Below are 20,896 nucleotides of genomic sequence, written 5' to 3' on the forward strand. Positions count from 1 at the left end.
CCGTCCCACGAGTCGATGGGGCCGGCGTTATTAATATGGTCCTCGGACGATACGGTCCGCTTTGTTTAAAATCAATCTTACGTAATTACCAGCCGTTCTCGCTCGGCTACGGGCTACGTCGAACCGCGAACGAGAGCTTTCCTCTTAATTAGCCGCGCGGCAGCGCGACGACGACGGTCTATACGTCCCCATCAGGCATTATTCGCGGCACGCGCCTCCGGTTTCCCGTGTCTCGCGTCACGTCCGTTCGTTTCGCTCGCGACGCTCCGCGCGGGCACAATTTTCCTCCTCATTGGAGGAAGTATAAAGGCCCCGCACCAGGATCAGTCCCACGCGGCAGTTCTCGTTCGATCGGGCACGTTTCACCGATTATTTAATGCCACGGACGTTGGACGGATGCCACGCGGTTGTTAATTAATCGATGGCGCGTTCAGTCGTTGAATACAGGTTTGCGTCGATGCATGGGTTTTCAAGATTCGTGATTTAAGTTTCTGGGTTTGGAGTATATGATTTCTAGCAATATTGTAGATATTCGAAATAATTTTCGAATATAGCTTTACGTCGATGCTTAGGTTTTCAAAATTCGCGATTTGTGTTGCTCAGTTTGGGATATTTGATTTCTAATAATATTGCAGACATTCGAAATAATTTTTGAATATAGCTTTACGTCGATGCGTGGATTTTCAAGATTCGCGATTTGTGTTTGCTGGATTTTGGGTATCTGATTTCTGGTAGTATTGTAGATTTTCGATATAATTTTTGAGTATAGCTTTACGTCGATGCATGGGTTTTCAAGATTCGCGATTTGTATTGCTGAGTTTGGGGTATCTGATTTCTAGTAATATTGTAAATATTCGAAGTAATTTTCGAATGTAGCTTTACGTCGATGCATGAATGTTCAAGATCCGCGATTTGTGTTACTGGATTTGGGGTATCTGATTTCTAGTAATATTGCAGATATTCGAAATAATTCGAAACGAAGTCGTGTTTTGTAATAGACGATTCGATACGGAAGAGTTCCCAGCGTAGAGGGTTATTAAATATTCACTAGTTATCCGGCTGAGCTCTGGTTCGATCGTTAAATATCTGATGAAGTTCCCAAAGAAATTGGTAACCGTAATTGCGAGATAATCTAACTCCCAAACGAGGAGACTATCCGAAGAAACGATATGGTATTGTGTATCAAGTAAAGAGAATAATGTTGGATTTAAATCTGCGATCGTTGCCACGAAACAATTACGTTTATTTTACGAAGAAGGAATAAGCTGATCGCGAAGACAGAACGTACACGCAATTTATTTCTTTTCATTTAGATTTTACGTCAGACTGTTACCCGTAGATGGTGTCCGTAAAAACCGTACATTTCGCGCGCAGCGACAGGTGTCTGGTTCTTGTCCGGAAAGAATTTTCGCAATCTACCATTTTTCACATTTCTCCCCGTCACTGACTAAATTCTACCCGCATCTCGTCTCTCATTTTCGCTGCGACGCGTCTCGCGCGAGACGCAACGGCGCTGGCTTCCGGTTCCACGTTGCGCTCTCAAAGAATTGGTAGCGTTGCAAGGGTTAACTGGTGACGAAATTAACGCGAAATCGGGGCGCAGAACGCGTGAAGATCGGTGGACGGACGAGAATGATCGTTTCGCGGAAGAGCGGCGATAAAGTTACGACGATATGCAAATTTATGTTTGCTCCCTTAGCCGTGGCCCTTTCTGTGCCCCACGCGAAACGACTTTCGCATTCGAAACGACGCCATCGCGGGGATTTACGCGCGCCCGTTTCACGATTTGATACCTCGCCGCATTTACGTGTAATAGGAAACGAAAATGATAGCACTTTACGACACGCGAATGCACGTTTATTTTTCTTGCGTCCTTCGATCGTTCCACGGTGTTTCTCTCTCTCGCTGCCTAAACTTCTATCGTCGACAAGTCTTCCACTTTCGAGTGGTTGATCGTAACGGTTACACGGTGACCGACGACCAGTGCGCAATTTAAGCAACGTCGGATCAAAGGAAAATATGGCTGGACGAGAGGGAGTTTTTTTTTTCCTCCCTCTGATTCTCATTTTGCGGGACCACGTTATTTAGGTGACTCAAGGGTCACCCTGTAGGTTCTTTACAATGTTATATCCGCGACGTGGGCAGATCGAGAGTTGAAAGTTTAACGAAGCTGCTGAAAATAGTTGGTATTATAGCGTGCTCGTGGTTTATGCCCGGAAATATGCGTCTGATAGCGTATCGGTTGTATAAAAATTCGCGCGAAAGTCCATCGAAGTCTCTCGTTTCTTAACGATTCTTTTTTTACGATTTTCTTTCTAAATTCTCTTGGCACGATGGTTTTTCTTTTAACGAGATTTCTTCGCTGAATCTCATCTGTTCTTTCAATTAGCGTTGGTTAAAATTTAAGGCGACATTCGTCGTTTGTTAGACCTGCACGTGAAGAAACTTGAAATGCACGCCATCAAGTAGTCGCTATTTTTCCTGCTGCACGACTCCTCGTTATTATCGATATCTCATCTAAACAAATCAGCGCCAGCAAGCTTCTCAAGCCTCGAAACTGGAGCAGTAACAATTCAACTTGACGCGAACTCCCTGTCTCATTTGAATATTTATAATCCACCCGCCAACGCCTGACAAAACTTCCAACTAGCCACGCAGTTCGCCGATAACCTAAACTAACATCCAATATAATCCTCCAATCAGCATTACTCGGGAAGAAAAACCTGGATACCATCCAAAGCACTCGCAGACCATCCAGAAACAGTCTGATATCCAGTCGAGTAACAGAGCAAAGTGCTAGAAGTAGTTAGTGTCGCGTGTATATGTAGATAGAGGTACTTGTAAGTAGTTTCGTAGTTCGTTAGTCAGCCCAGCAGCGCCAGAAGCTACGTCCCCAGTATTTTATTAATTCCACTGAAGCAGAGGATTCTTGATAGTTTCTCTAGAAATCAGTTGCCACCGTATTTCCTTACTTTTTATCGAGACACCAGGTATAATTTCTGTGCTGAACAGCACGTCGAACACGCAGAACAGCTCGAAACGTCGGGACCATGTAAATACGATCTCGACGGTCGAATTAATAATTCCGCTACCGCCCAGCGGAAGTGAGCTCGCCGCCATTTAAAAGGCCGCGTTGTCTGCTCGCTAGATATATTCAATTCGCGGCTATCGCCGCGGAATGGACAACTGGAGGGATAAATAAAGAGGAAGGTACAGATAGAGGGAGAAAGAAAGGAACACTGCGAACAAAAGGTGGGAATAAGGGCTCGTTCTTTGAATACGGTGGCGCGTGATGTTCGACCGCCATATTATGCGTTTCTCGATCGTCTAAAGGCCGGATATAGAGGGGGATGTAGACGCGCGACTCTTCTTTTGTTCGACGGCCCTCTCTGAGTTTCGGTCCACGACCGCGACATCGCTCATAAATCTTTCAGAGCAATGCATACAAATGCACAGGCCGCTTTTTATAGAGCCTCACGAATCGCCGGAGACGAATACCGCGGCCTGGCTAAACCGAATCGCACCGAGTCACGGATCAAGGGAGCCAGACTCCTCGCCATTTCTTTATCGCCTTTTTCTCATCATCTTCACTTCATTCCATCTTGTCCTATTACTTCCTCTTTTTTTCTCTCTCTCTTTCTACCACCTCTATTCATCCAACCCTACTGTTCCTCCCCTTCTGTCTGCATAACCTGCATAGTATACCTTATATTTAAATACATCTCTCTGTACAAAGTAAAAATACCAAAATATATTGCCTTTGCACCCATGTTCGAACAATATTTGTTGAATATCCACGTGCAGTATCTTCTTCTTTCTCATCATCTTCACTTCATTCCATCTTGTCCTATTAGTTCCTCTTTTTTTCTCTCTTCTCTCTCTCTACCACCTCTATTCATCCAACTCTACTATCCCTCTCCTTCTGTCTGCATAACCTGGATGGTATACTTTATATTTAAATATACCTCTCTGTATAAAGTAGAAATACCAAAATTTATTGCCTTTGTTATTGTATTCGAACAATACTCGTCGAACATCCACGCGCAGCATCTTCTTTAATTATTTATAAAAGTAAACACGCACGGTTGTACATGAGCTTACAATTTTCTATAAATCTCGTGTGCAACCTATTTCTCTATCGCCACACAGCTGTCTCTCGCACCCTCTTGCTTTCTTTATCGCTCGCGGATCCTCTTCTCCCCGTTTCTCCGGTTGCAACCCCCGTCCGATACGGGGTAGCTCCAAAGACAATATAACACGGCGAAGTCTCGGTTCGCTAGTCACTTACGCTTCCTCTTCCTCTCGGTGGTGTTCTAACCGAGAAGCTTCGCCACCTATTTTCACCCTTTTCAGCCTCCCTCGTCTACGTCCGACTACTACTTCCGTTCATCCCCGTCGCGCCGCACCTCCGCGAGGGTATAACGCGCATCCTGTTCGCGATGAAAGGGCCACAGCTTCCCTTTTCTTCCATCAACTGGTCGCCTCTTATACCCACGCCTCCGCTTAGCTGTTTATCGCGAAGAGCTGCGGATTTTCGATTCGACGAACGACCCTTCGATTCGTCTCTCAGCGTCCCTCTCGATTGATTCTCCATTGATTGTCGATCGTGCTCGTCGCTTTAGCGATATAGATTCGAACGGATGGAACGACAAACGAAATGCGTAGTAAATAAATTATTTATAACGTAGAATTGCTTTGTCTGTGCGTCTCTGTTGGAGAATTGAAATATGTCGGGGGTACTTGTCAACGTGTGCGACTCGAGGACGATCGTACCTCGATCGTCACCCTTTGTAGCGCGTCTCGATTTAACATAACTGTAGAACCCACCCTCCATTATTCGCAGAACAGAGAAGGACGCGGGTAGACAACGGTCGATCAACTTGGGGCATTATAAATATTTATCACGATCGTTCACCGGTACTGCTATATTTGAATATGCAAAATATATCGTCCCGTGTTTAGCTTTGTCAAAAATGTAATTAAAAATGGCATCTCTGGTGCGTTCTCCAGCGTGGTTCGCGATATGAAACGTGATTTCTCTCATCGACATTGCAGACTATGGGTGACATAGGTCACAGTGTGAGTAATTTATTTGCTAGTTAAAAATTGGGCGCATCACGGCTCCTTGAAGTTTTACAGCCACACGATGGGATTACATTCGAAGAGCTAGAGAAGCGAGTTTCACATGCAAATCATCGTTGATACACAATACGCGAGGCGATTTATGAAGGGGCCCGTTGCATAAATCCAAGATCATTCCAGACATTCGTGTCGCACGCGAGTCAAGCTCGCTCCCGTTTCTGCATCGTTCTGTACCGTTATCGAACCTCGAAGCACTGTGTGCGTGTCGCCCCCTTTATCCGGCCTTTATCCACCTGAAAAAAACTTGCGAACCACGTCCTGCCCCGAGTCGTTGTATTTTATGCCCAACGATCGACGTCAAGATCGTCGTTGATCTTTATTACGCATTCAATGATTTTGTGTTTGCATCAGTCGTAGGAATATTACCATTTTTTTCTTTTTTTTTTAGCAAATTATAATTATTGTAATCGTTGGACTCAGTTAGTCTTGAAAAAAACTTGCCAACCACGTCCTGCCCTGGGTTGTATTTTATACTCAACGATCGACGTCAAAATCGTCGTTGATTTGTATTACACAGTCGATGATTTTGTGTTTGCATCACTTGTACGAATATTGCCATTTTATTCTTTTTTTTTTAGCAAATTATAATTATTGTAATCGTTGGACTCGGTCAGTGTTGTATTTGGGACTTTTTGAGGGTATATATTCAAGTTGGATGGAGTTCTCGTCGAAAAGTAGCAATTTCGAAAGCCATTATGCGGTTATTATGCAAATGATGCTCGTTTAAAACTTGCCAGGGTATTTATCTCATTTATCTTCCTCCTTTTAAGCACAACAGGTGTTTAAAAAGACATAACAATCGCTCTGGTGGAACCATCCGGGAGCATTAACGTTATCTTCGCGACTACACTCTTTCCACCGTTATTTCTCCTGCTTTTAGATCGAAGTGTATAAAATTCGTTTAATCCCATCGAGAGCTGGTCGAAGGGAATGAAGAAGCTCTCGAGGAACTCGAACGCCAGTTTCGCAGTCCTCGAAGCGTCATTTGTCGAAGTTCGAAGGTGGCTCGTGTTCCAGAGACAAACGTGAACGGATTAACCCTTTGGCGTCGCGGGACGAGCGCCCAGTACTCACTCTCGATACGAATAGCTAGTTCAGGATTCAAAGGATTAAACGAGAGGCCGAGTTGCGATTCGTTCTTGAAACGAACGAATTTTCCCACCCTTCGACTTTTCTCTTTTTCTCTTCTCTCGCCTCCACCGCCCTTTTCCATCCTTCGCGATGCATAAAAATTTTGCATAATCCCCGTTGGAAGGCGAGCGGATAAGATACTGTCAAGGCTAAAGCGATAAAGATCACTCGTTGCTTTTAGGGCGAGATCCTCTCGGGTTGCATTAACGAAGCCCAGTAAAACTGCCCTCGCGCTTTCTTCCGGGCAACTACGATGCACCGGACGGAATATAAAACGCGAGAGAAAGCAGTGATTCATAAATAATCGAGAGACAAATTGCACGGGGACCTGCTACCAAATGACTGCCGCGTTGGGGGTCGAACAGGGGGCGCGTCGATCGTTTTTGGCATCCTAATTCGCTCTCTCGCTTCCTCTTCTTCTCTGCGTGGAAACAACACTAACCAAGTTCATCGATCATCTTTCGAACCACGCACTATTACCACATCCACCGTTTTGCGAGAGTAAAAGCTCTGTCGATTTGATCTCTAATGGCCAACGAAATGTTCTTCGAACGTTTCGTCCCGCTTCGACACGGTGTTGCATAGATATCGCGACGATACGCGATGTTGTTCAACAAATTTGTATATCCTTGATGCAATCGACGAAACGCCAAATGACTGCCGCAGAGGGGCTCGAACGGAAGCACGTCGATCGCTTTTGGCATCCTAATTCGCTCTCTTCCATTCTCTCTTTCTCTATGTAGAAGCAATTCTAACGAAGTTCATCGATGATCGCACTATTACTACATCCACTGTGTTGCGAGAGTAAAATCTGTCGATTCGATCTCTAATGGCCAACGAAATGTTCTTCGAACGTTTCGTTCCGTTTCGACACGCTGTTGCATAAATGTCGCGACGATACCCGATGTTGTTCAACAAATTTGTATATCGTTGTATATTCAATGGACGAAACGCTTGCGCACGACTCTCGTTCGATTAAGCAACAGAAAGTTAATTGGACTGCCTGGTGACGGGTGGAATGATCTCGATTAACGGCAATGAAAATTAACGGGGAATTAATTCCCCGTGTGCTTAGTCGACGTCGACCGGATTCTCGCGTTTTAATTGAATCACGAGCAGTATACTTTCGAAGAGAATTAACGTGGGAAGTTCGCCCCGTCGAAGTTAAATCCACGCTGGGATGCAAAAGTTTCGCGCGGGTGAAGAGGTTCACGTGTGCCGTTTACGGTATTGGCTCGTTATCCGCCGTTTCCACGGCATCCATTATGAGCCCCTCGAACTTTTCATGGTTCCTCGAGAACGCGTACGCCTTTAAGGGTCACCCTTAAAGGACCCTCCGTTTACGATTCATATCGATTTTACGCGAAGTGAACGTCGTTCACTTCTTGCGATATTGAAAAGCCAACGGGTTGATTATTCTCGATGCAGACCTCCTGGTCGCGTGGTCCACGTTCTCGTAGCTGAGATTACGTTGACGAGAACTAATTTTGGTTGTTGCGACTATGTAAACGAGTTGTTGCGCGGTACAGTTGGCCATTGTGTTACTCATTTACATTCCATTTTATTCGCTTCGAGAGTGGAAATCTCATACGTCGCGATGTTGCATCTATCAGATCTGGGAAATCGTTGAAAATGACAAATATTATCTAAGTTGTTGTTACAGTTCAAGTTTCTACGCATAGAAACGAATATCTCGCGTTAGAGTAACTTACCTCCTCGAAAGAAACGATATTTCTTTCGGGCATCGTAAACGCGATCGAAGGAACGCAACAAGGACCAAAGGCAGGACGAAAGAATTCATTTCACGCCACAGCGAAGTTAAATACTCGAGAAAAAATCGTTAAAAATGAGAAATCAGTTACAGTTCAAATTTCTACGCATAGAAACAAGTATCTCGCGTTAGAGTAGCTCAGCTCGTCGAAAGCAATTATATATATTTCTTCTCGCATCGTAAACGCGATCGAAGAAACGCAACGAGGACCAAAAGGAGGACGAAAGAATTCATTTCACGTCGTGGCGAAGTTAAACACTCGAGAGGAAAAGTTTGACGGCGATCCAACGATTCCTCGACAGCGGTTACAAGACAATACACTCGAGCGGTCCGCGCGTCACGTCCCGAAGTTTTTAACGCAATAAAAGAAAAGTTGCGCGGTGCTTTGAAGTTACGAGGCTCGCTCCATAAACCTCGAATAAAGAGCGGCCGCCGCCATTCCCCTTGTTAACTTTCCATTTTAATCAGGCAAATACGTAATTAGTATCAACGCACGCAGCGCTCCCAACGCTCTGCCAACGAACGCAGCGCACCGCCGCTGTGTTAAATGAAAAGTTCTCGTAGTTGGAGATTTACGCGGCGACTTCGCCGACTCTGATCAAAGTTTCGCGCACGCTGAATTTGTTTCGTCGGGTCGAAGAAGCCTGCAGGTCGCTGCCGTACCGTCGCCACGAGTGAGACCTGCTTTAAGTCCAACCCCTCGAGAACCAACGCGGTTGATCGATCGGAAAACTCGTCGCGGTTATGGTGAATGTCGAACGAAGCTTATTAATTACCTGACGCGAACCAGGTGCAAACGAGAGAGCTTCTCGTCTGGCAACAAGTTTCTCAATTTAATTCGCTGGTTTAGCCGTTGAACTTGTAATTTGTTCGACTCTTTTTTTTAGGATTATCAACACGCGTCGCTTCTCGATTCGCATCTCGTATTTTGTCGAATCTTGAGGTTATTTACTGCTGTTTTTTTTATCGATTTAACGTTGCATCGATAGCAGAGGGATTTTTTCTGTTCTCTTCGGTGATGTTCGAGCTGTACTCTCGTTACGACGGTAATTTGTTGGCAAGATGAATGCGTCGCGGTTCTATTATATTTAGAAAGGGTGTTTCTCTCAAGTTTTGATAGCTACCCGAGTTTCAAGTGAGAGAAGGGGGTTAGGGATGAATAACAGCCCTCGGCATCGAAGTCAACCGAGGGCCGAGCGGAATTTTTCGAAGTTGCCAAGTTTTATGTACAGCAGTTTCTGAAGTGCATAATCTCGCTGGCAATTTCACGTGGCCGTAAAATGCGGGACGAGGTATAACAGAACGGGGAATAACTTGGAGGCAGAAAGAGATCTCGAGCGACGACTGTTAAAAAAAAAACCCTCCTACCGCCCTCATCCGCGGATTAAATTCTATTCCGTCCAATTGGTAACTCTTTTTCTATACTAAATCCGGCGAGAGTCGCCTGAGCCACGTCGAGCGTCGACGAAATAGCCGTCTGACATTTTATCGCCACCCGTTGCTATTTAAAATCGCTAGATCCGCGTTTTGACCGCGCATCGACGCGAACCGTTGACATTTCGAGCGTGAAGAATCGCGCGGGAGATCGTGCCTCGCTGTTTAAACAAAAAATTTTCATAAAGAAATACGAGTCGACGTTCCGTCGAGCAATCCACTCGTCGTGGACTGTAGAAATCGTGTTCCGTGACAATATATGTAGGACACAAACTTCAATCTAGAACGAGCTCTTAAAATTGCAGATCTCGATCCAAGTGCTCAGAAAAGAAATAAATCATAGTTGTTGTTAATAGATAAATATGAGCTTTATTAATTAAAAGGCTTCGAGCTCGACCTCTTGAACCCTGTTGCACGCAGTCGCTTCACTTATTTCCTTGACAAGCACTCTTCTTTCGCACCTCGACCTGTCGAACCCAGTTGCATGCAGTATTTATTTCGTTCTAAACATTTTGACACCCACGCATAGTCATTCGCACGCACTCCAAATCGTTCACACCCTACAAATATTGCAAAAATTGCATTTCGAAGTCTAATCGCGAAACTCAGACGAGCCAACATGAGAATCCAGCAAGAGTGTCGAAGAACATCCTTCGACTTACTCTTCGAAGGATATTTTAATAGCGCGCTAGAACAGAAGATCGATAAAGCAGCGATCATATCGCAAAATACAGGCGATAAAGAATCAATGCTACTGATTAAACAGAAAAGTTTCGAGCGTGCGACTGCCTCAACCTTTCAGCTGGAAATAATCGCGATTCTAAGTAGACCACGCCATGTCGAGGCGCAGAAAAACAGAGTGGAAGTCCTCGCAATTACGCCGCGACTTTTATCTGGCTTTGTTAATGAAAACAGCAAAAAGCTCGACGCGAGCAACGTGGAGGGAGCTTAGCTTGTCGCGCGGAGAGGAATGTCTCGCGTGGTATTTCCGCGGCCGTTTGAATTCATAATGGCCACGGAAAGAAAGACGGTAGGGTTGGACGCGATAGAATCAGAGCTCGCCGCGCGTGACCGTGGATGGCACAGAGACCGAGATGTCCCCTCCATATTGTTTCATGGAACTTTTATAGTCTCCTCGAGCTTTAACGAACGGAGAGGCTTTGATAGGCGTTCTGCTGCACTGAGAATTCTCTTCAGCGTGGAACTTCGGAATTTTTTCACATGCATCTCTTGGATATTAAAATTTATTAGAATCCAAGCCACTAATAAGAAAAAAATTATTCACAATATTATTACAACGATTAAGCTTAAACTTGTGACTGAAAAGCTGCGATTGCATTTCGTAGCTTATGAAGAAGATCGAAACAGCGACTGAAAGAGCAGAAATAATTGCGTGAGGACTTTAGAATCTCTTCTAACGCATTTCTAAGATATTAAAATTTATTAACATCTACGCTAATAATAACAAAAAAATTATTCATAATATTCGTACAACGATCAGACTTAAACTTGTGACTGAAAAGCTACGATTGCATTTCGTAGCTTATGAAGAAGATCGAAACAGCGACTGAAAGAGCAGAAATAATTGCGTAAGGACTTCAGAATCTCTTCTAATACATTTCTAAGATATTAGAGTTTATTAGTATCCACGCTAATAATAAGAAAAAAATTATTCACTATATTATTACAACCATTAAATCTAAACTTGTGACTGAAAAGCTGCGATTGCATTTCGTAGCTTATGTAGAAGATTGAAACGGTGACCGAACGAGCAGAATTAATTGCGTGAGTCTAATGAATTATGCAGAGGCCGTGACGCGGCGGTAAACAAAGGCTCGTCGATAAATATTGCACGTAAAACACGGTCACGACAGGCGGTGGCATTATAACGGAGCCGAAATGTTGCGCCCCCGCGTAGGGGTAGCGACAGAACGTGGGCGAGACTCGATGGTAACGAGACGTTAAATATTCGAGGGACGCCGCGTTAGTGTCGATTTATGGCGGGTCGCTTAACGTGTCGCGCGCCAAACTTTTCACACGATGGGATAAGATGGTAAAAGAGGATATCTCGAGGGTAACTTTCCGATGAGAATGTCCTGCATACGCGTTCCTCGAGCGTGTCTTGTGGAGCGGTTTGGAATTTGACTGATCTATTCAGTGGTGCTTTAAAAAAAAACTACAAGGTTTGCTACAACGTTCGTACGTTTTATTCTGGAGACGTCTTCACTTGTCAAGCCTTCGAGATTGACTGAACTCTCTTTGGCAGCCCAGTCTTTACAATTTTTTTTTCGTCGTCACTGCTCAGTATAATCAACTAGAACGTTTTTTCGCTGGAATGATATCGCCTTTACTTTTAGAACTTTTTTTTTTTATTAAAAAATCTGTAATTGTACTCTACTTGCTGGTTCTTACCAGGTAATTGTAAATTTCTTGGTATGGAGATAGACAGTTTTGCAGCTCTCTTTTGAATTTTCGACTTCTTTCAGTGGAAAGGTCTGTGTTCAAGAAAGATGACTCGAGATTTTCAACTAAGCTTAGAAGTGCAGTGTTGTACAAAGGTTTTCGCAGTTTTCTTATCGTGTTATAGCGAAGCCGTGTTATAAGATGCCGTGTTGTATGAGAGCTACCTGTACTTAACAGTGAGAACTTAACCAGAACGAAAATACATCAGTGACCATAACAGATGGCCATTTCATCTTTCACGATGAATTTAAGTTCATTTCTCTACTGTCTTTAAATTACGCAGTAAATGAAACTAACTTTTCGCGATAGTTTAAAGAGAGACTGTGAAAATCTCGATGCTAGCCGCTACAGTCGCGCAGGCGTCCTCGACGAGACTCGGAGGAATCTGAGAAATGGGCGAGCGTCGTCGCTCTCGAAAGGATTAGACAGGATTTGTATAAGACGGTCCTCTGGAATCGTGGATCCCATTTCGACGATCCAGTTTTACCGTAATTACAACTCCGCTTGCTTTCCTACAGTGGATTTTCGTTTAATAACCCTGGAAAGAGACGCTCCTCGTCTTCTGTGTTCATTTATCAAAATTGAAAGGTTACCCCTGCGAACTCCAGGTTTCGATTGAAGTCACTGTACGCCTCTGCGTTTCGATAATCGTTCTCTTTCGACGTAAAAACTTCCGATGCAGTTTAGTCTGCCTATGAAATTTGAAATTAGCGCTCTTAGTAGACGTAGGTAACTCTAGTCCTGAATTCTAGTCAGAATTTAAGGAAACCTTAGGTAGCTCGCGCGAGTGTTGCATATTAGAACTAGCAATGCATAATTTGTGGTAAACTACGGTTCATCTATGAAATATTTAAAGTTCACAGGCGCATAACTCTTTTAGTCGAACTATCGTCTGTTTTTTATAGTTGTACGATGATGTCGTTTGAATTCTACAGGAATTAAAGTTCGTGCGAAAAACTTTTTTCGATATCAACGCTGATGATTGACGACTGTTTGAGCGTTTTCTTGGAATGATCTGTTTTATTGTTGAGGCTTGTGGTAAATAAAGCTTGATATATGCACGAAAGTGTAAAATATCGAACAAACCACTGCATAACTGAACCCTCTGTCACCGGAACTAGCGCGCGTCGTAATCTTCGAGATTCGTGGCTGCAGTTCCGCAGTCAGGAAACCGGAAACCCCGTAAAGTATCTCGATCTGAAGCTCGCGTCATAGTGCTTCGTCTAACCATGTTTCATCTCGCAGAAAGACGATTTTGCTGAGTAAAATTGCATTTTGAATCTAGTTCGATGAATCTCGAGTTCGAGAATCTACTTCACATTTTGTTCCTCGCAAAAGTGGAAAATCTATTTACGATAATTTTAACGTACACTCCCTTCTCGTCGATAAAGAGAAACCGTCTTCGCGAGAAAGAAATCGATTCGCAAATAGTTCCTCTTAACTTCGAACACGAGAATTGCAATCCTCGAAGTCGAGCGTTCTGTCAAAGGCGCGAGAGCGTTCTTGGTCGACGGTGACAGAAATCTGGTGCTTCATATCGCTTCAAAGACCGCGAGAGAGGTCTAAGAAAATTGAATTTAATAAATTACCGATCGTAACCAAACCCAACTCGATATTTATCGCATTTCGAGCAGAAGATCGCGATCGTTTACGTTAGTCGAGCGGCAATCGAGAGATTCGATCGTGGCCGGTTCAACGACCGGATCGACCGCGCTGTCCAACTTTTCCAAACTGCACAACTTCTCCCCACTTCAGCTAATCCCTCGACTTCTAACATCGTAACGATCTTTAAAAGTTAAGGCTCGCTCTCGCGCGGATCGATACGAGGTTACGAGGAGCAATTTAAAAGGACGCGCGTGTCCCACGCTCGAACAACTTTTCACGGTTCCTCTTCCATTCAGCATCTATTGGACCACGCACCTGGAGGAGATAAGACTCGACGCAGAAGTCGCAGCAGCGGCTACGTCGGCAGTTGGATCTAGCACTTGGAGTGACGCATCCAACTATAATAATTAACTATAATAATTAAACCGTTCGTCTTTATTCAGACACTCGTCATAATTCACTCAAGGAAACATCTGGCTACCAAACTTCCAAGTTTCACAAATCCTGCAAAAGCCCTAACCGACACGTAGCAACGATAAACTCGTAAAGCAACAGGATGTCGTCTCATCATAAACCTCAAAATTAAGTCTCCGTAGTGAACCTTCAAATTCATCATATACCATATATCTGATCGTTTTACTGTTTTATTGTCTGCTCTTCTCACCAGTCGCCATCGACTTACAATCCTTAGACCTACTCTTCGCGCCTTCTTGAAAAAAAGAAGCGAATTTACAGATTTTCCACCAATAACGCCTCATCTAATTGCTCACACCCTTGACCAGTTCTTCATACAAATTCACTATAAAACATTCTGACTTCATCGCTCAAGAGCTTAGTAGAAATTCAGATTCAGACACATCAGAAGACCAAAAAAAAAGAACACTCAATCTTTGTCGATTCATTTTAAGTTAAATATAATTGTAGTTCGTTAAGAAATCATGTCAATTGCAATTGTATCTAACTATTTCCCTATTACTGTAACACTTATTAGGGTGCACGTTGGAACAGTGACGAAAAGGTTCGTGACGAAAATATTTACACCCTTCGTTGGCTTATCAATCGAAAATAAGCCTCATCGTAACACGTGCTCAAACACAACCCATCTTTCAACCTCTCCCACGTAAGTCAGCTCTCATTCGCACTCGACTTATAAAAACTAGTGCGCGTCATGGATCCACAATTTGGAGCATTTTGTTGCGGAACGCGGGTCAGTTAAGACAAAACTGACAATGTTTAAGCGATTTGTCCTCTTCGAGAGCCAGCAAAGGAGACTCGAGGCGCGTGAAACGGAATTGCGAGGCTGTCTCTTTCTTTAGTTGAGACACTACTGGTTACCCTGTTCGTTCGAGATGAAGCGCGATAAATGTCGACTCGGTTCCCGTGGATTTCAGCTGGTAACATACAGGCGTTCGTAGCAGCGCACGAATAAAGCTGCGAGGCGGTTGTAAATCAAGTCACGTGCCCCTCGTGCGCGAAACAAAAACTAGCTGGCTGGCTTCTCGCCACCTGCTCGACGGTGACGAAATATAGGGCTACTTCGCCGTGGATTTAAACTAGATTTCTCCGTCGAAGTGGCGCTCATTTTTCTGGATCCCTGCGCGAGGTGTTCAGTTTCGATGGATATTTTCCATTTCCGTTCGAGTGTCTCCGATTGATTTTCCAGTTTTTCTTTCGTCGATCTCAAGAAGTTCACATAGCTTTCGAATCGATCCACCGTGGTTACAATAAAAGAAATACTATTTTTTTTATCCACGAAATAGAAATTAGAGGGTGAAAGAGAATGGAGACTGTCTTTATTCTCAGTTAGTTAATTACGATTAATTGAAGGGGTTCGTTCCAAGATCCTCCTCTGCGCGGCACTCGAGCCTGCGACGAGGGTTCGAAACGGACGTCTTAACCGTATTCTTTGAGCAACGCGAACTACATTATTTGAAACGGAAGCAGCCGGAAGAGGTGTTGTCATGGCGACGACGTCCGTTTCGGGATCACGTACCCGAGACTGCGTATCCTCCGCGCCTCTTTCCACGAGAATAACGAAATTCCTGTTCCTTTGGAAGGATGTGGGAATGTTTCTGCCGCAAGGGTGGTTTTTACGATTCTTCGATTGATAGTTACTGTAATCGATTGCTGTTTCATTTCTATATGTTCTAGACTAGATTATGAACCGTGGAAGAAAAGAAAGAGGAAAGGAGCAGAGTGGGGACGCGATAATTTAGAATAGAACGAGCACGAATGATAGAAATAAGGGTTGAACAATTCGAACGAATGGTTAAGCTAGATTCTGAATAAAAAGAATGAATAAAATGGTAAAGCTAGATTCTGAATAAAGAAAGAGAAAAGCAACAAAGTAGAGACGTGATAATTTAGAATAGAGCGAGCACGAATGGGAGAAATAAGGGTTGAACAATTGGAACGAACGATCAAGCTAGATTCTGAATAAAATATATTATTATTGTTATACGTTATCGAGTTAAATGTGCAGAATAATTCAGCGAAAATACCTGTCGATGGGCCACACAATTCTTAATTTATTTTTAAATTGCACACCAGCGTGCACGTACAGAACAGATTTATTGCTCGTCGAACCGCGTCTCGCGATTGAAAGGCGCCACGGGATTCAGATTTAGGTAAAGACAATAAATGCGTGGAATAATATTCGATCTGATGTTGATGTACGACTGGTCGTATATAATCACGTCACTCTGAATGTAATCTGGCCAGCGGCGGACGCGGGGAACGCTACGCCTCCGTCGAAGCTTGTTAGAAGTTTCTTTCACGGAGTTCCGCTCGTAACACGCGAACGGAACAATGCGATTGCACGAGACAGAGAGCTAAGTGGTCTGCCGAGTACAGATTAATTGATCGCCTTGGTAGAACTGGGCCAATGCCTTCCCTCGCTGCTCGTTGTTTCGGACACATTTGTCAAATCTAGTTCCCCAGTCGCAATTAGACGAAACTCCATTTCTGCGACGCGTCCCTCTCTTCGTTTCAAGACCCTCCACCCCTTCTACTCGGGCAATCTCGCGCGATCCTCTAGAAATCCAGCATTTTTAATCACATTTTCGCAGAGTTTAACGGCTCAGCTTGAAATTCGTCGAAACGACTGCGACTCTGCGATTTCTCGCGCGAAAAGGTGCAACGCTCGCTATTCAGTCTACGTTCAAAGTATCCGATCCTCCTTCAGACAGCTGTTTCTTTCGCGCACGAAGTATATTTTCCAATTAATTACGTTCAATTCTAAATTATACAGATCTTCGAATCAACGGAAAGATCTTACCTTAATCCAAGGGTAAATCTAAAACTAGCTTCTCACTATCAAAATTCACGTAAAAATTTCCTCTGAAAGAAACCAGGCGAAACCGATTCCGTAGTTGTATCCTGATCTTTCGAGCTCACAGAAAGCCGCAAAATAATTCCACAATCAACCCTTCCGATTCGCGCACGCGGAAATCCCCGTCAAATCCAAGGTTCGAGTTTTGAAGCGAGCGACAATAGACGCGGGTCGTTCGTTGGTGCCGGTAGCGGCTAGAAAAGGGGTGGAAGAGGGAGAAGAGAGGAAAATCGGAAACCCTGTACAGAATTTCCGATTGAATCCGTGACAAAGGCCTCGCACAATCAACGCGTGCCGCGTGTCGTGCTTTTTTCTCTTCTCACTTCTCTTCTCTCTTTTTTTTTCCCCCTGCCCCCCCTCGTCCATTTTCGTTGTACTGTTTTCGAGTATTCCGCGGGATATTTCGTTTTCTTTCCCAGGGCGCGGTTTGAATTTTTCACGGACGCGCAACGGATAAAGTGCGCGGCGTATGACGGCTGGCTGTATCAATTTTTTTTTCTACCGGCGCATAAATCCCCAGTCGTAAATCCTGGCCCGTGACGCGGGATCCATTCGCGCGGAAGTAGTTATCCGCGCGCGCCTCTCTAAATTGGAAATTTTATGGACCACGCCTGAGGCTTCTGTCTGCGATGTAAATTCCAACCGGCTACTCCGGTTGGAAAAAGCGTCCAGAGTTTGGATCTCCTTCCCTTTTATTCCTTTCCTCTGTTTCCAACCCTTTTCCTCGTTTTTACGTCTCGAAGCATCGATCTGGTTATCGATTCGAATTCTCATCGAACGTGTCGTTCCCGTCTCGTTTCTCTGCCACGTTCTCGACGAATAATCGAGAAGCGTCCTCTTCTACCTTCGATCTATCTTTCTCGCCTGTAAAAATCGGTGTAACGAGAATTGATAGATATTTACGATCGAACTTTCGAAGTAAGTTGGTTGCAATGATCTATGCAACGCGTCACACCCATTTGCTTCTACACTTCCAAAGAATGTAACTTTTATAGTCACATGCATCATGATGGCGCATCTAAGTTCAGCGTTCCAAAGTAAGGGCGAAAGCAGTGCCATTTATGATTTTGTTTTTTGTATATTTCTTGAAAGTACAGAGGGTGGTTTTTGGTGGGTTTTCATTGGGTTAAGGAGGATGTACAGTAAAATACGACGCTTGAATGGTTTATTAGATTTCGTTTACTGAAATACACTTGTTTCCATCGGAACGGCTGGAGTAAGTGCCAGTTGTATCTTCGTGTCTTGATTACCAGATTATAGTTTGTAGCTGGAATTCGCACGAGTATATCTCGAGTCATTCGAGAATGTTCCCGTCGCGTTTGTTTGTCGGTTCATCGTGCAATTGCCGCGAGACTGCGGCTCGCTAAAATTTAACGGCGGAAACGAAAGTTTCGAATGTCTCTTTAATCGCGAGATAATTCAAGAGATACACCATCGATCGTCGAACTCGCGACAAACATCAATGAAACTCCGTCGACTTTCCGCTAATACGCGAAACACTCGCAATCCGCAGAATAATCGTGAAACAACAAAACGAAAGCGTCGACGATCGCTCGAAACGAAAATAAACCCCGGTTACGTTCACCGCGATCGCATTTAATTCTCGCTTACGAAACAGTAACAGCTTCCAGGCAGCCCGTCGTTGATTGTTTCCAGAAACAATTGAACCATCCTTTAAAAATAAAAAAAAAAACAATTACAAAAAATCGCTGGAAAGCATCCACGCGAATCTAAATTGAAAAAGAGATCGCTCTGGCAAATACAAAATAATTCCCAGCGGCGAGTCGCACCCCTCGTTTAACCCTCTGAATGCCGCAAACCGATCCACAGTCGATCGACTAATCTGAATCAGAAGATTAGCAGCTCACTCAATGCAACACAAACATCCGTGACCAGGTTCCGTCGTTCCTCGAGCGACATGGTTGCGTCACGCGTGGACGCTAATTAAGAGCGCCACCTCCGCGCACATCGATCGCAGACGAAGCAAACATCGATCGACAGATCGACAGAGACGCGTCGACAGACACGATTCTCTTTGTTTGCTTCTGTTCGACTTGGGACCAAACTCTGGTGCGTTCTCGATATTAGCGCGGGTGGGTCAACCATCGATTCGAGGGTGGGAATTTACTTGTCGCGCGTTCGAGCCGCGGAGGAACGACCAGAAGTAGATTGATTATCGGTAATTAGCGAGCATTCGTGTCACGGCTAATCGTTCGATCGATTAACGAACCGGGTCGAAAACGGAATTTCAATGGGGCTTCTGTGACGCGCGATGACACGCGTCATCGTTTCACCCTGTTTTAGTTTGGTTCAGTATCGAGCTAATCGATTCGAAGTAACGCGATGGATCCATTTAGAGATGGTTGATAGCAGCCATTGAAACTGAGAACAGGACATGTTGCAGATCAAAGGCTGTTACGATCGAGATATTTCATTTTTCGATAGTTCTTCATCGACATAAATTCGATGAACGTATTTACGATATATACGAAGAGATGGGTTCGATTTTTGTTCAATTCTATCGCGAGCTTTTTCAGGATACACGCAATTCACTGGACGATTACAAAGCGACCATCGTTCGTTTTCTGGTTCGCATAAAATCATGGTAACGTGTAATTATTATGGGAAGCGTCGATGCAGAATAATCGCATCGTGTAACAAAGAGTTGTAATAGAATATAAAGTAACGTCGTATAAAGTATTTGGAGGACTCTATAGTACAACATTAACAATCGTTAAGAACCGTTTGAATTACGCGCACCGCGTGGTCTGCAGACGATTTGAACGATGGAATCCATGGTTAGGCCTGTTTCTCACGTTTATTGCTTCACGTTCGAGAACTAAACGAAGCGTTGAGTATTCCAGCGACTCGTGACTCACGGTTTTTTACGAATCTCTACAGCTATTCAGTTTTTATTTCAAGCGTTCGTTTTTCCTTTCCTTCTTTTAATCTACGCTCGTCTCAAACAATTATAGATTCGTCTCGCTTGTCTCTTTTCGCGAACATCGTTCATACGAAATATAATTATAATGTAATTAACAGTACCTCGAATAATAAATACTGGAGAGTGTCTTATCGTTAGTGACTTTAGGATCGTCTGTCGATCTAATAAAACTAATCGTACGTTCTTATCTTACACTCGTAGCTTTTGCATTCGCTGGTTTCACAGTTCCCATCGCTGCGATTCAGAAAACTAGTTTAAGAAAAACAGAGGGTCGAGCAATGTCGTTTGGAAAATTGTTGGCAAACTCTGGACAGCTGGTATCTCGTGAGTATCGAAAATTCTGGTACAAATTCTGGTACAAAGTAGTTCGTTCGTTAAACGAAAGGCTGAGTGAGAAAAATGAAATGTACGAATTATACCAACATCTTCAATAATCGACTGAATAGTTCCTCTTTGATAAAACGTTGCTATCGAACAAAATTTTGTGGAACGCTATATTTTTCCCACTCAGCTCTTCAAATATAAATATAAATCTTTTCTTAATAATTCGTGTCTCGCAAAAAATACGCTCAACATTTACTTCAACTTTTTCTCATAACTACTTGCTCTAGATTCGTCAGCTACTCGAAGCCATCCTCGCTTTTTACTTTAAATCTCTGTTTCACCGCTAAAAACCGATCGAGCTATCGACTAAGCTATTTCCTTCGTGTGGAAGAATCGTTCGCAGGAGCATCGCGATCGACGATCGCGATAGAAAAATATATGCCTCTTCGATCTCTCTATAATTACAATCACGTGTAATTGTGATTACAATCGCATCTAGCGGTAACTAGTGTCGCTTGCTACTGTCGTAAAACAATTTCAGTTTACTTTCCAAAGCCAGCGTTTCCCAAACTTGTCTCACCACTTTATTCTTCAAGAATTTCTATTCAACACCAGAGTAACTTTGAATTTTTGCAGACAACATTTCGTTGCTCTTTAATCTCGAATTTCATAATTTTTCACGAAACAATTGGCGTGTACAGTTTGAGTAACGCTGTTCTAAGAAACTTTTTTTCACTGATGGCATTCGCGT

This window comes from Xylocopa sonorina, chromosome 7, assembly GCF_050948175.1.
Source record: "Xylocopa sonorina isolate GNS202 chromosome 7, iyXylSono1_principal, whole genome shotgun sequence".
NCBI lineage: Eukaryota > Metazoa > Arthropoda > Insecta > Hymenoptera > Apidae > Xylocopa > Xylocopa sonorina.